The sequence below is a fragment of the Numenius arquata genome, chromosome 1 (genome assembly GCF_964106895.1).
Source record: "Numenius arquata chromosome 1, bNumArq3.hap1.1, whole genome shotgun sequence".
Lineage (NCBI taxonomy): Eukaryota > Metazoa > Chordata > Aves > Charadriiformes > Scolopacidae > Numenius > Numenius arquata.
Window position 1 is genome coordinate 138,330,607 of NC_133576.1, and position 15,496 is coordinate 138,346,102.

Below are 15,496 nucleotides of genomic sequence, written 5' to 3' on the forward strand. Positions count from 1 at the left end.
GTTGAAATATTCTCCCTTTTATCCCTTGTGGTGGCTTAATGTCTCATTCCCTCTTGGCTTCACTGCGTTTCTGATTCAAACTTTCTCTACATGGGGCCGCTCAAATATGAAACAGCTCTGACCGAGGCAGCTGCTGCCTTGTCAGCTTTCGTTTCTACGGATGATGACTAACGCTTCAGCTTATGATTTTGGTGGATTTTCGTACTCTTCCCTGGCGCTTGGATCACTGGTGTGGGATTTGCAGTCTACAAAGTTCTCAACATATTGGTCCCATTAGGACTTCATCTGCGACCAGTGCCATCTCTGGAAATGGCTCTCCTTCCAACCAGCCCGTTTAATTTATGTCATTGACTTCTGTTAACATGCCCTTGGTTTACCCTGAGCAAATTGGCATCACAACCCCTGGTCTTTGTGTGGGAACAGGCTACTGTCTATCCTCTGGGATCTCCCCCACCCCCAGCCTTTCTCCTTTTATATCCTACAGTCACTTCTGGAGCTGCCAAATGATCATATTTTTCTGTGGTCCGGGAATGTTAGTGACGATTCCCCCAAAATACTCATCATGATGTGTGTGAAAGCTGCTTTTAGGGAAAAATAACCCTCTTCCTGCCACTGACACTACAGATGCTCACATATAGCAAAAGCTTCAAGGCAAGTGGAGACCCAAAATTTACATCCAGGTAGGTTTCAGGGCAAGAATCCTCCTTAAAGATCTGAATGGGAGAGATGACAATGATCTGGGAGTCACCCAGCCAAGCCCTTCACAAAGCATCTCTGATTGCCCTGACAACTCGCTAAGGGTTTGTGGCACCCACACACAGACTCCTGGCAACATCATCAGCTGTATTACCGAGAGGCAAGATGATACTACAGTAACCTCCCCCAAACACTGACTAAACATTTGGCCTTTCCCAAAGAGCATCCCATGTCCACCAACAAAAAAAAGACATGTGTTGTCACCTCCACTTTACAGCAGAATAGCTGAGCAGGTCTAATGTGGCATAAGGACACCCAAATCCTATGGGAACCAATGAGATCTGCACAACTGTGTACTTATGAGAACTTCAGGCTCTACTTTCAAAACAATTTGGTGACCACAGTAGAACATGGCTCTTTTTGACCCTTGCCACATGATTAATTCCTCAGGTCTGCAGGGTGCAAGGTGCCTCCTTCCTAGAGAGATTATATGCAGAGAAAAGATCTACAATGCAGGGAAATGGAGACCTTCCTCCACTAGCCAGGCTGGAAAAAAGGAACATGCCTTGAGTGCATTTAGGCAAGACATGACCCTCCTTCTGCTTCAGCACTAATCTTTGTATCCTTTGGCCCGATATTTCTGTTCAGAGAACATTTCACATCCCATGACAGTAAGGATCTTGACAGCTTGTGCCCTAGGGAAGAGTGACAGGAGCTTTGGATTCATGGGGGGTTGAAGTCAAGTCTCTTCTTTATATCCACTGGAGCAAGAATGAGATCCTGAGTTACATGCATGAAGAAGGACCTGTGCAAACATGCACATTGTCACCTGGCTGTCTACTGTGCAGGATGTATTCAGCTCAGGCTCAGAGCTTCTTTGTGGGATTAGGTAGCAGAAGGTGCCAACCTAAGGCTTCTCCTTAGCAATTTGGCATGAAGTCTAATCAAATCATTGGCTACAGAAGATATTAACGTTAGTGCCAGCTGGCAGAAGTGTAGCACCCTCAGGTCCAGACAGTGGTTGAGCAGCAGTTCCGTCTGCCATGTCCACCACAACAGTGACAGACAATTACTAATGTAAAATTCTTTGCCCAGATCTGGCAAAGCATCTTAGCCAAGATCACAGCAGCCTGTGGCAGAGCTGGGAACAACATCTGACCCTTTGAGGCTCAGTCTAGTGCTTTAACCACAGGAACACATTTCTTGTGCTATCTGCTCCCCCTTTTTGTGTGTGCTACTGTATTTTTCATAACTAATTTATTCCTGATCATAAGGAAAAAATACCCCCTTTCAAATGTATATTGCAATACACAAAAAACAGATTCATGGTCCTCAAAGCCTTTCCTGTTCTAAGTATCTGTGAAATATGCTCTTTGGGTGTTCATTAATTACAAAGATTGTGAGATGGGAATTTTAAGTACAGTAATAAATCTATTCAGTTAAACTGTGGTAGTGGGGATTCATCCAAGCAGGATTTTATGCCATTAGATTACAGCAAAAGTTTTCTGAGACATGGGGAACAAGTCAATATTTCAGTGGTTTCAGCGATAAGGCTGTGATTGTGCTGATCCCTGGCACAATGTGTTTCCACTGCAGAAGAAGAAGTAAGTGTTTGAGAAACACTGCAACCTGGGCAACAAAGGGCTATGGGATGGCTGGAGAGTTGTTGCTGGCTAGGGACCAAAAAATGCCCTAAATTAAGCATGGTTGGCCATGGGAAGTTGGTAGGTAGAAAGAAGCTCAAGCGAAACAGGGAGCAGCACAGAGATCTGAAGAACCTGGAGGTTATGGCCAGCGAACTGAACATCTCTGTCTTGGTGGGGGTTCAACACTGGAGTCTGGACTTTATACCTTCGGATATTGCATCCTGAAAAAAGTCACAGATTTTCTTACTTGATGTTTCATCTAAACACCTTCTGTCAGCCCTACAGATATTAATTCAGCTTTTTGTCACTGCCCTGGTGGCTGTCATCATGTTTTCTGTTGCATTTGCTGTCCCTCCATGAGGAAGAAGCATTGTGGCAGCCTTTTCAATGAGTTCCCATTAGGCCCTCTTCAAATCCCTCCTTCCTCCAAGAGCTAAACTAACAACAGACAAAGATCAGCAACCAGCGGGGACAGCTGATATTCTTTGTATCTCCCAAGCCTTCATGTCTCTGCAGAAACAGAGACTTTGAAGCACGAAGCGTGTCTCAGGTACTCGCAGCCTGCACTCCTGCTTGCCCAAACCTGTTTGCTGCGGGAACCCAGGGCACCTTTTGCCTTCTTTTGGGAGCCAACCTGCTCCCAAGTGCTCTTTCAGATGCTCTCCCCGTTCCCTGTTCTTGCTCGCCGGCTCTTGGCATTTTCCGTCTGTGCTATTTCAGCCACTTTGCTCCGTGTCTTTCCAGCCGGGTGGGGCTAAGCTATAAAAGGGATCTGACTGTCTTCCCTCGTCTCTTGGCGCACAGCCTTGGGCTATACACAGCTCAGCTAAATCATTCCACGCATTCCTTTCTCTATCCAAGGAAGAGCGTAATTCATTACAAAGGGTTTTTTTCACCATGCCCTCTGCATTGCAGCTGCCTTGACACATAGGTCTTGGGATGAGCTTATCATCTCAAACATCTTGTGTGCAGAAAGATTCCATGGCAGCATCAAATAATAAACAGATCTCGAAAGAGTGTGTGATGTGCAAGCAGCCAAGAAAATGCTCTGTGTTCCTCGAGAGACATTTCTACCCTAATCTTTCTCTACTGCTGCCATTTTCCAGTTAGATGGTTTGAACCAACTGCTCAAATGTCAGCATTTTATTAAACCTGCTGCAGTTGCTGTTTGGTGGACCATGATCCGTCTGTTTTTTCCACTACTGACTCCGATGAACCCATGGTTGTTGATATGTAGACAGCAACACGTCACAGAGAGAGACATGGTCACATTGCATTAAAGCCATGTCCTGCTCCAGGGATAAGGACTAGCCACATTTTTAACTTTCATCCACAAAAACTTGGGAAGCAAGACACAAGCTCACACCAACATCATGACACCAAGAGGCTGGCTTTTAAAGTGGGTCTCAGGATCAAGAAGGGCATTTGCCTGACCTCTGAAGCCCTTGACAGGCATCAAAAGCCACAACTACTTTACTAAAGGCTTTTGCCCCAAGGAGACAGCCCTGGCCTTGAGGCAGGGGCCATGGGGCACCCTATTTCTGTATTTCCAATGTATTTTGCTTTTGGCACATTATATATGTATTTTGTGCTTGGGTGTATTCTCGAAGTGTTTGAATTCTCCAGCTCTATGTTGCAGCCACAGAATGGTGTTTTATACCATGGTGACAAGGACACATGTCCACCTTCAGGTGCACGTAGTTGACTGTGGGTGCAAGGTTTCCCAGGCAGTGCTGGAGGATACTGTAGAGCAAAGGGTACAAAGCAATGAAGTTGGCTCATTCCTAAGGATAAATTAGTTTTTCTTTAGTCTGGATGATCAGAGGTAGGACTGGGAACAACTCGGGGAGATAAATTGTACCATTATATTCACAATCTCCCTGTTTTTTGAAGTCAGAGATAAAGGTATGGAACAAGGTAGGCTAGAGTTTTGAAAGTGTGTTGACACCTAGTTGTATTTCCTAGAAGCCTTCCATGCCAAAAGCCCGTCCAAGTCCCTTATTACTGCCCATTTTCAACCCCAGGCTGGATATCCAACATCCAAGAAGGCTGAAATTTCCAGAATCCAGCAGCTCCCAGCCTGGCTGTTTTGCCCAGCTTGGCAAAAGAACTGAGAATATCCCAAATCTGTCTGAGTATTTGGACTGAGAGACAACTTCAGCATCTGGTCTCACTGTGGACATGGGCCTCTTCTGAGAGTTACACGTCTCCTTCCTGGAAGATTACCGTGTATGCTTATTCACTCACCCCCCATATTTTTCTTGTGTTTAGAGCAGTAACTGAACGTGTTATGGAGCAAATGCCCATCATCTCTGTGGTCTGCAGAGCTGGCTTACTGAGAATTTGGAAAAGCCAGTACAACATCATGCCTTCATGATCCTCTGTATTCCAAACCTCAGACCACTGGATAAATATTTGGCTTACACTGTGGGCAGCTTCTGGAATGCAGCTGTGAGCTGTGTGAGGATATGAATACTTGGTCAGGGTGAGAGGGCACTGCCTTTCTCCAAAGGGTCTTATAACCGGAGAAATAACTTCTTGGAAGAGACTTGCCATTCTGCATTGGATGTGACTGATGGTGCCCAGAGGACACCTCGGAGGAAATGACTTTTCTCCAGCACAGTTAGAAATGCAACCGCGCAATCTGCGCTGTGGGTGATGCCCTCGTTCGGAAAAGGGCGCTGGGATTTTCAATGAGAAGCTCAAGCCGGGAGGGAATATTTTATGTGCATTCTGATCCTCTGCTCCAGGGCTTGCAGTGCACATCCTGTTTGAAGAGTCCTTTTTTAGCAAGCAAAGAGCTTAACTTCCATTTGAAGTACCTCTCCGCTTTGCTAAATCTGAAACACTGAGCACGAACTCGGTGTTTTGGTGAATTCGATGAGAAAAATACTTCTGGGGGTCTGCTCAAGCAGTGACTAATTAATTACCAACACACCAATCCAGATGCTTATTCCTGTAGTTTTGAACCAAACATGACTGTCATATTTCTTGCTGCTGGCTCTGTCTTCATTTCTTTTACTAATGGACCAACTGAGGTCTATGCACTACTCAGAATAACAATTAAGAATTCGAAGTTGATTGTCTGAAGACAATAAAACACCACAGATTTATCTCATTGATACATGAAAAATTTAATACTTTGTGTCATGCAACAAACTTGCTTGCTGATGAAAAACAAGTCAGAAAAAAAGGTAAGCTATTAGGACACTCACCAAAATGCTGTTTCTGAGGGAACTAGAGATGCAGGTAGTGCAAGGTCTGTATTTCTCAGCAGTATTTCTCTTGTCACATCATTCATCACCGTCTCATGGTTAACTTTCTGACTTTCCCAGGAGCAGACATTTAAAATTAATTAAATAAATTCATCAGTGATAGAAAAACAGACAGGAATCTGACCACCTGACTCGGCATTGGGCGTCACGCCTTCGCACAGAAGCAGTTGCCAAATGGGAGATGTCTTACTTCTACGTCCAGGAGTGAAGTGGCAGCAAAAGTGGAGGATTTGGCAACTTCTGCCTAATGGCAAAACTTTTTTCTTTGCATTAATTCTGTTAAAGGGATTGGTATAAGCATTGGAGGAAGCCTGTTACTGGAGTAAAGCCTTATACAGTAACCCTGGCTTAGGGCTGGCATTTATTGTAGCAACCAACTGGAGACCTCCTCATCCAAGCAATATCCAGTACATATGTCAAGTACAGCAGATGAGGTGTTTCCAGCTGGTTGCACATTTTGTGGAGCAGGTCCCGGCTCAGACTTTACTTAGCAATTTCTCTTCTTGATTACAGCTTGTGCCACTGCTGATCTAAGTCATCAAATAAGTACGTTATTCAGAGTATCGGCTGTGAGAGTGAACCAAGAAGTATTTGTCCCTTTAGTGAACCTGGATTAGAAAAACATATTGGGAATGGCTGAGTAAGCATTAGCATGGGACGCACATGTTGTTAATTTCCACATATTAGGATGCTATTTAGTTTAGTTAAGGGGCTGAGGCCCATATAAGGCTGCTTATCGTGTGGTCTGATGCTGCTTGCTAGAGCCTGCAAGGAAGAAGGGAGATGCCTACAACCTGCTCACAGAATCAGAGAGTCACAGAATGATATGGGGTTGGAGGGGATCTCTGGAAATCATCTAGTCCAACCCTCCTGCCAAAGCAGACCTTCTGACCAAAGCTGACCTAGAGCAGGTTGCACAGGAACGTGTCCAGGTGGGTTTTGAATTTCTCCAGAGAAGGATACTCCACCACCTCTCTGGGCAGCCTCTTCCAGGGCTCTGCCACCCTCAGGGAAAGTTCCTCCTCATGCTTAGATGGAACTTCTTATGTTCAAATTTGTGCCCATTTCCTCTTGCCCTGTCCCTGGGCACCACTGAAAAAAGACTGGCCCCGTCCTCTTGACACCCATCCTTTAATTATTTATAGGTGTTGATCAGATCCTCCCTCAGCCTTCTCTCTTCCAGACTAAAAAGACCCAAGTCCCTCAGTCTTTCCTTGTAAGAGAGGTGCTCCAGGCCTCTAATTATCTTTGTATCCCTCTGCTGTACCATCTCCAGCAGTTGCCCATCCTTCTTGAACTGTGGAGCCCAGAACTGGACACAGTACTCCAGATGGGGCCTCACCAGGGCAGAGTAGACAGGCAGGATGACCTCCCTCGACCTGCTGGTCACAGGCTTTAGCCTGTAGCCAGGAGGAGAAGCAAGAAAATGCATAAACATGGAACCTGAATTTTGCACCAACAAATCTCCAAAAACCTGGAAAAAAAAGAAAAAATAAATCCTTACCATCTGTCCTTTATAGATGAGCAGGCCATGAACAAATACACAGGAGATATCCTGAGGGCACCTAGCAACGCAGAGAGTGGTATCCAATGCAGGATGGTGAGCACAACCCACCTGCCAACCTTGCTTTGAGGGTCTGAAAACAAATAAGCAAGATCATCCATCTGTCCACCAGCCCAGAACTGTGGCCAAAAGGCATAAAGCACTTAAATTCCATTAAATGCAAAAGAGATTTTTAAGGCTGTAAAAAGGATGAGGTCAGGATGACCTGAAAGCCTGGAAGATATCAGCATCTTCCCAGACTGTCTTCTTCAGCTTCAAACTTTCTCTGAGTTCTTCTGTCCAGGCTCTAGGTCATTATGTACATTCTTTCTGTTACACATGTTCATGCTATGACCCCTCCTAACCACCCTCACAGGTACGATGTTCTCAGCATCTTGGTGCTTCAGTTATTGTAACTTTCTTTACTCTCATTCTGACAAGTACAAAACAAAGATTTCTTGCACTTTCATTAAATTGCTTTTAAATCATTTTATCTCCCAACTTTATATACCAACATGGGCTTCTCATTTATTAGCTTATAATCAAAATCACTGAATCACAGAACCACAGAATCACATGGGATTGGAAGGGACCTCCGGAGATCATCTAGTCCAACCCCCCTGCCAAAGCAGGTCCACCCAGAGCAGGTTGCACAGGAACTTGTCCAGACAAGTTCCTGTGGAACCTTTCCAAACAATCAAGCTAGTTTTCTTACCTCAGGCCTCTTTTCAAGTTATGCTGGCCCTATCTTTTTCTTTTTGGGTCTAAAATTTCAGATTCCACCTACAATTGAGGTATTTTCTATGTCATAAATCTCTAATCAAATCATTATACATGGACCTGGAAGAGATGGTTCAGTTCCTGGCTATGTCCTTCTCATGAGATTTTGCTCTCTACTTCAGTTCCTGTACAGTATAAAGAAGAGTAATCCTTTTTGCCCACTATTTTTAACCACTTATGCCAGTTATGCCTGTTTAGTCCATGTTTGTAGAACATCTTACACAGCAAAGCCCTGAAGTTACGCCAGGGGAGATTTAGGAGGGATATTAGGAAAAATTTCTTCACTGAAAGGGTTGTCAAGAATTGGAATAGGCTGCCCAGGGAAGTGGTGGAATCGCCATCCCTGGAGGTACTTAAAAGATGGGCAGATGTGGTGCTGAGGGACGTGGTTTAGTGGTGGGCTTGGCAGTGTTAGGTTAATGGTTGAACTCAATGCTTTTAAAGGTGCCTTTCAACCTAGACGATTCTATGATTCTGTGAAGTCTTGAGATGCTACCAGGACCTAAACAAAAATGACATTTTGGGGAAAATAAATACTAGATTATCAATAAAAACTTCCCAATGATGCCAGTTATTTGGGTGCAGAAATGTCTTCAGAAATACTGAACGCGTGTAGGTTATGGTAGATAAACTATAGCAAATAGCGGAGGCATGTTCTTGATGTTGCACGGGGCTGGAGCAGAGGACATCAGACTCCTGAGGTCCTTTGCTCTAAAGTTCACTGGAAGAAATCAAGATCCCCTGAGCAACAGAGGAAGGTATTGCCAATAGCAGTCTGGACACGCTGCAGATGTGTGTTCTTCATACCCTCTCCAACTATTCAACAGGAACGGTTAGTAATTCTGAGCCTGGGGATATTTTGGGAGTATGTGTATTTATACCTTATTTACTCACATAATTTTTTTTTTCCACTCATAATCTGATCATCTTCATGTTCTGGGGAAAAAAAAAAAAAGCCCTGTTGCAAATAATTATTGCCCCACACAGTCAAGATTGTTTTCATTTACTCCATTACAACACAGATGAGTCGGAAAAGGAGTCTTAGTCATGAATCTAAAACCGCATGAAGGGAAATTCCTGGGGAGTGAATGAGCACAGTGATATCTCAACATCTCTTTTTTCTTTTTTTTCTGAGCACTCTACAAGTAAACGTCCGCTAAACCTTTTTTTAATGTTTTGTCATCATTTTAGTCTGAAGTCAGCACTTCACATGCAGCAATTCTCCTCTGCATGGAGTAAGCCTGTGTTTGACTTTACCTTTCAAGTGTTATGATGAGGTGGATGTTTGCTGGGAGCAGAAAAAGGACAAGATTTCCCCAGTGCCACTGCCTTACCCTGGGTTAGTATTGGTAGGACACGGTTCAAAAGCTCCTGGTGAAGTCGTTGGCTTGCATCCAGACAGGTTCCTGATTCACGTGGGTGTTGGATTTACCCTTGGTTAATCAAGCACAAATACAGGTTGGGTGGAGAATGGCTGGAGAGCAGCCCTGAGGAGAAGGACTTGGGGGTGTTGGTGGATGAGAAGCTCAACATGAGCTGGCAACATGTGCTGGCAGCCCAGAAAGCCACCTGCATCCTGGGCTGCATCCCCAGCAGCGTGGCAAGCAAGGCAAGGCGGGGGGATTCTGCCCCTCTGCTCCACTCTCATGACACCCCACCTGGAGTACTGTGTCCGGCTTTGGAGACCTCAGTACAGGAGAGACATGAACCTGTTGGAGCGGGGCCAGGGGAGGCCACGGAGATGCTGGGAGAGCTGGAGCCCCCTCTGCTGTGAGGACAGGCTGGGAGAGTTGGGGGGGTTCAGCCTGGAGAAGACAAGGCTCCAGGGAGGCCTTAGAGCCCCCTCCAGTCCCTAAAGGGGCTCCAGAAGAGATGGGGAGGGACTCAATCAGGGAGGGGAGCCATAGAACAAGGGTTAATGGTTTTAAGCTAAAAGAGGGGAGATTTAGATTAGGTATTAAGAAGAAATTCTTTGCTGTGAGGGTGGTAAGACCCTGGCCCAGGTTGCCCAGAGAAGCTGCGGCTGCCCCATCCCTGGAAGGGTTCAAGGCCAGGTTGGACAAGGCTTTGAGCAAGCTGGTCTCTTGGGAGGTGTCCCTGCCCACGGCAGGGGGGTTAGAACTTGATGATCTTTGAGGTCCCTTCCAACTCTAACCCTTCTATGATTCTATCTATTAGCCTGACAAAGAAATTTGGCCAGTATAAGAAGTGTTATCAAGCCTCGACATGTCTTGCTCCATAGGAAGAAAGGCTTTAAATGATTTAAATAGCTCCCAGCAAATTGTTCTCGGAAACACTCCAGGAAATAATTTGTCAATAGTGAACTGCAGATAGTCCAGTGCCCAGTCTTTGGTCTTCGTTTCTATATCTGCAGCTCATTAAGTGCAAGGATGGCAAAACAGGTCCTCTGGGGAAACCTTGAAGGCATGTTTATTGAAGGAAACATCAAAAATGGGGCTTCCTAAATCTCTCATGATCCCCATTTCAAATAATTAAGGTGGAAATCAGAGTTCAAATACCACTGGAACCTCTTAGATGTATGCTCCTATGGTTTCATATATCATTCTTCTGACTTCTTAAGCACTACCGCAAATTAACCAATAAATAACCATATCTAACATGGTATGTACCACTTCTGAACACCCCAGGGCCTTGATAGTGAAAAACAGCAGTTGTCACTTTTAAGCCACTCCTTGTATTCAAAGAGTGTGGATGTCGACCCACTGACCACATTGACCCCGGGAGGGAAGGTGGACCCATTTTAAACATGGGAAATAGGGGCATAGACAAGGCTGGGATGGGTCTTATCAAAACCATCCTGGGGTTGGAGCCTGGGCTCTCCTTGTAACGAGAGGGGAGACACTCCCAGGCTGCGATTCACCTTCTTGGGAAGCAGATGTCAGATGAATCGCAACCTAAAAGTCCCCACTCCTCTCTACTGACTGTAAAGGGAGTCACGGGTGACTCGATCATGGGTAGACACAGTGTGTATTTAAAGCCATGTGTGAGGACTCATGTCTTTTGTGGCTTGCCGAAGACCTGACAGCCATTTAGCTGTCGCAGCAAAGTCTGAAGCTCTTTTTAAATGACATTTCTTTAAGTAAAATAAAATAAAATTAATAAAATAAAATTTAAAAGAAATTAAAAAAATAATAAAAAAATATATATGTACATATAAGTGGTACTCCGGTCTGAGGTCTGACTACTTTATCTGACTCAGACCCTGTTATTTGTCATTTTTAAATCTCTGTAGCAACAGGAAGTCAATACATTGTGGACTGCAGGATATGTAGCAACTTTCTGCTGCAATAGGCTTGCCAGCCACAATGAAAACTCTGGGGGATCCGTGGGGGATCGGGCTCATGCTTTGTGTACGAGGTACACAAGCGACGCGAGTGCCTTCACATCCCACCGTATGTTGAACAAAGCATGGAAGCCTGAAATGCCACGAGTGGAAAACCTGACCCAAAATATCCTGCAATTAATCCTTTGTGTTACTTTTCCTTCCCACAGTTACTGCTGCACTTCTGAGTTCAGAACAGCGGTGGGGGCAGCTGGAGTGCTCCTGGCAGGAGGAACGGGAATCTGACAAATCCCCATGGATTTGAGACTTGGGACAAACGATATCACCTCCAAAGACTGAACCCAAACCACACCCAGCCCCACCAGTGCTACGAGCTGTGGGTTCTAGGAGAAATTCGGTGGGAGGAAAATAATGTCACCATCTGGAGATGGTAATATTGGCCTACATTTGGTGGTCTCAGGACATTTCAACAGTGGCCAGGAGCCTATGAGAAAAATCATCACCCCAGCTGATGCTCATCTGGGACAGCTTACGCTTGCAAAAGATGGATAAGAACTGCTTGGACCCGTACCGGTATCCTCAGCTCAGAGACTGCTTTTCTTTGTCATGGGGAGGCTCCAGCAGACACAGAGAGCTCTAAGAGATGGGGGAATTAGCAATGTCTCTTCATTGAAACCACCAGAAAACTTGAAATGGCAGAGTGGGGCCTTCAGCTGAAATAAGAAGGTGGAAAAGACTCAATGAGGAGATTTTTCCTCACCCTGCTATGAGCTCTGCTCTGCTGGGATGGCCCTGGCTGCTTTCAGGCCAGAATGGGGAAAGATGCTCAAGTGCTGCTTGATTTCATATGCCACGATTCCTAAGGACTCTATACCAACCCCTACATTATGGGCACGCAAAGGAGTCAATTAACATAAATCTCTTTTATTACTGTTGGTTACCTTTCCTGGAGGTGTTTTTGCCACAACTTTTGTGGTCAAATTCCTTGGTAAACCCACATTCCCCTGTAAGGGATCACAACTAACATTCATGTCTTTCACAATCCCCTGAAGTATTGGGGTCTGCTTCAGTAATTCTTTACAGTCTTTAGTTTGGAGACTCAGTTTTACTGTGAAATTTTCAGGCAAATGAGTCAAAACTGGGTACCTACAACCATATTTAGGCTTTCTGAGAAATGTGATCTCATTCAGAGAAGTGTCGAGAAGTTTTCTGTGTCAATGGAAAGCAGAGGTGCTCAACACCTTTGAAATATTATCAGACTTGAAGCATCTAAATATAGGTGTTAAAGGCTAATTTAAGAACATGGTTTTAAAATGTTAGTCTAGAAAATTCTGTGGTTTAAGTTTTCTTCCCCTTGCATATCTACACAACGTAAAAGGTCTAATGCAATGAACTATCAAATACTTGAGATTTTTAATATTTCACCTACCAAGCAGTTGCATTTCAGTACGGTTGACACCTTTGTTCAAATTAGGTTTAATGTCATATATATGTTGTCCCATTGCGTTTAGGGAGAATCTTGTTCTAAACAATTTTTAAAAATCACTATTTCAAGTATCTATTATGAGTAAAGTCCTATGAATTCCTTCAAGATGCAAAGCATGAAGACCTGTGGTTTTGCTTTTCTTGTGTAATAAAGCTAGAGTAAACAAATATGTACAGATATATACACATCCATATGCCAGTTTTCAAAAGCAGAGAATGTTATTTTCGGTAAGATGTCATTTAACCAAGACATCTGATGAACTTTCAACTGAATGACATGAATTTACATTCTCAATTTAGTTTAACATCCTGTCCTGTATTTTTGTTGGGAAGTACTCAGAAGAGCAATGCGATCATCTGGGACAAAATAAAAAACCCAACAGAGTCTCTCAAACTTTGCCCCTCTCCTAAACAGCAACATATCACACAAGAGAATGTTTAGCTTGAGATGTAGATTTTGAACTCCAGGCCGTGCGTTTTTCTGTATTGGAGGCACAAATTGAAAGAAACGTAGCTTCCTTACCAGTTACTTATTGAAATCTCCTTAAAAAAGTTTCACTTGTCATTTATTTCTAGCCAATAATTCTAGTATATGGTCTCATTATCAGTAGGAAAATAGGAGGGGAAAAAAAGACTTTTCTGATGCATAAATCTAATTATCTCATTTTAGGATCAGCTATACATTTTAACAATCATCTTTAAAAATAACTGTGTCTTTTATTGCTGGTGAGAGTTTTCAACAGCTACCTGCTGAGTTTCTGAGCATGTCTATTATCTTCAGTAAGATGACATGTTTTCCCAGGCTTAGATATTTTAAGACAAATTAAGACACGATTTACAATTTACATCACTTTTTCCAAACAACCCGTCCCATGGAAAGTCCCCAGCTGTGAAGGTTTGACAAAAAAAGTGATGAACCAGTATTTGGCAACAAACCTGACAGACCATTTTAAAAATTAAACTCAAAAGAAAAGAGCTGGGGTTGGGGGGTGGGAGAGGAATGCGTGGTGTTAAAAAATTGACCAACTTATATTATCCCCTCCTCATAAGCCCACGATCTTGCTGCACAACCAGTTACATCCTTGAAAGAAACCTTACTTGGTAACAGAGTCATGTGTACAAAAGGATCACACCACACACCATGGCCACGGTGATGCATCCTGGGCTCGATCCAGAGCAGGCTGGAGGTGATGGAAAGACTATGCTTGTCTCTAAGTCATCCCAACACACAATGCACAGCACATTGCAGAGCACCTCCTCACTCAGAAGGGCTCCCAAGGAGACTGAAGATGCCATCTCTGGTCTTCTCACCGACATCAAGTTGAGTGACAGTTGCTGGTCATCCTCTCCAAGGCATCTGGTGGCCTTCCCTGGTGTATCTGAAAGCCCCCTGCTCCTCAGAGTAAACCCAACCAGAGCTCTGTGGTTGTCTATCAACTGCAGACATGTGCGGCATGATCTGCTGTGATTGAATACATCGTTGAGCCAGATGATGTGTCTTGAGGCTGCCTCCCATCCCCTCCCTTCTAGAAGGGCCTGCACCCAGGTATTATCCCAAAACACTGTTGAGAACCCTTATTCATCCCATCCCTTCCCCTCTAGAAGGGCCTGCACCAGGTATTATCCCAAAACACAGTTGAGAACCCTTATTCATTGCCAAGAGGTGGGAACATGTGGTGTGGCTCCATCAGGAAGACAGAGTTGGGATCAAACTAAGCATTGCATCAAGTCCTGCAGATACAATTGTCTCTGCACCAACGGCCATACAAACAACACGTACCTCCAAGAAGTTATAGCAACATGAGAACAGCAAGAACAAAATCACCTGTAACCAACTGAATCTGTAGTATGAAAAAAAATTCCTAAAAACCAAGAAAAGCAGGCAAAAGCCTAGCTGGAAGTTGTTTGAGTTTGTGCAACAACTGTGTCTGGCCCAGAGTTGAGTGATCTTTGCCCTTTTGAGGTGAAAGTGTATGTGAGTCAATGGTTTGCTTAGGTGACTTGCTCTCTTCTGGCCTTGCGGTGGGAGCTCAGCCCAGGGAAGTGTGGTAAGAAGGAACAATTTTGAGAAAGCAAAGACTTGCACAAGATTATTTCTCTTGGCGGCAATAATTTTTTAGGAAGAAACTGCCACTCACTGCGGAGACATCCCAGCTATCCAGCCTCCTGAAGGTTTGGAGGGGGATAGCAGGAGACCTCTGCCTAGCGAGGAGCATCATGCTCAGGACATCCCTGTGTCATTTGTTTAATCTTTTTTAATTTTAATGCTCTATAGGTTCCTATCTGTTCGGCTCTGCTTATTATTGACTGTCAGACAACTCCTAGACAGCAGCTCTGTTTCTTTATGTTCACTTCCAGCCGAATTTGCAACAGCAGCTTAAGAAACTTGACCCCTCAGCAAAGCCTGATGTGAATCCATCCCATGCTGGAGGCTGCAAACATCCCTTAGAGGTCTCAGGGGTGACGTTTAAGTGTTCTCTGCCTTAACAGACCTGTAACCCTTTGAGCTTCAAAAGCGGCTCGTTGGGTGTGATGCTGCAATATTCCACTGCAGCCCCTTTTGTGCGAACAAGGACCCAGCCTCCACCAGACACAGAGGTAAGACGTCCTCAGACAGGGTTTGAAAGCGAGAGCTGCTAAAAGCAATTAAAACGAAAGCTGCTTTGAGCATGCAAAGGTCATTAGGTAGGAGTGAAAGCAGAGGATGGCGTCAGGCTAGAGCAGAGGAAATGAAGAAATGGAAGCAGCCTGTGTAATGGAGACCTTG